We start from the raw sequence: 1,265 nt of genomic DNA, 5'->3' as shown, positions 1-1,265 counted from the left end.
CTCTCTCCAGTCAGGGTGCAGCTCTCTCTTTCTCTCTCCAGTCAGGGTGCAGCTCTCTCTCTCTCTCCAGTCAGGGTGCAGCTCTCTCTCTCTCTCTCTCTCTCCAGTCAGGGTGCAGCTCTCTCTCTCTCTCTCCAGTCAGGGTGCAGCTCTCTCTCTCTCTCCAGTCAGGGTGCAGCTCTCTCTATCTCTCCAGTCAGGGTGCAGCTCTCTCTCCTCTCTCTCTCTCTCTCTCTCTCTCTCTCTCTCTCTCTCTCTCTCTCTCTCTCTCTCCAGTCAGGGTGCAGCTCTCTCTCTCTCTCTCTCTCCAGTCAGGGTGCAGCTCTCTCTCTCTCTCTCTCTCCAGTCAGGGTGCAGCTCTCTCTCTCTCTCTCTCTCTCTCTCTCCAGTCAGGGTGCAGCTCTCTCTCTCTCTCTCTCTCTCCAGTCAGGGTGCAGCTCTCTCTCTCTCTCTCTCCAGTCAGGGTGCAGCTCTCTCTCTCTCTCTCCAGTCAGGGTGCAGCTCTCTCTCTCTCTCCAGTCAGGGTGCAGCTCTCTCTCTCTCTCTCCAGTCAGGGTGCAGCTCTCTCTCTCTCTCTCTCTCTCTCTCTCCAGTCAGGGTGCAGCTCTCTCTCTCTCTCTCTCTCTCTACAGTCAGGGTGCAGCTCTCTCTCTCTCTCTCTCTCTCTCTCTCTCTCTCTCTCTCCAGTCAGGGTGCAGCTCTCTCTCTCTCTCCAGTCAGGGTGCAGCTCTCTCTCTCTCTCTCTCTCTCTCTCTCTCTCTCTCCAGTCAGGGTGCAGCTCTCTCTCTCTCTCTCTCTCTCCAGTCAGGGTGCAGCTCTCTCTCTCTCTCTCTCTCTCTCTCTCTCCAGTCAGGGTGCAGCTCTCTCTCTCTCTCTCTCCAGTCAGGGTGCAGCTCTCTCTCTCTCTCTCTCTCTCTCTCTCTCCAGTCAGGGGCAGCTCTCTCTCTCTACAGTCAGGGTGCAGCTCTCTCTCTCTCTCCAGTCAGGGTGCAGCTCTCTCCTCTACAGTCAGGGTGCAGCTCTCTCTCTCTCTCCAGTCAGGTGCAGCTCTCTTCTCTCTCTCCAGTCAGGTGCAGCTCTCTCTCTCTCTCCAGTCAGGGTGCAGCTCTCTCTCTCTCTCCAGTCAGGGTGCAGCTCTCTCTCTCTCTCCAGTCAGGGTGCAGCTCTCTCTCTCTCTCTCTCTCCAGTCAGGGTGCAGCTCTCTCTCTCTCTCCAGTCAGGGTGCAGCTCTCTCTCCTCTCTCTCTCTCTCTCTCTCTCTCTCCA

Source organism: Notolepis coatsorum (assembly GCF_963971535.1).
Source record: "Notolepis coatsorum genome assembly, chromosome: 2".
In the NCBI taxonomy this organism is placed as follows: domain Eukaryota; kingdom Metazoa; phylum Chordata; class Actinopteri; order Aulopiformes; family Paralepididae; genus Notolepis; species Notolepis coatsorum.
Note: the sequence above shows the minus strand (reverse complement) of the source record.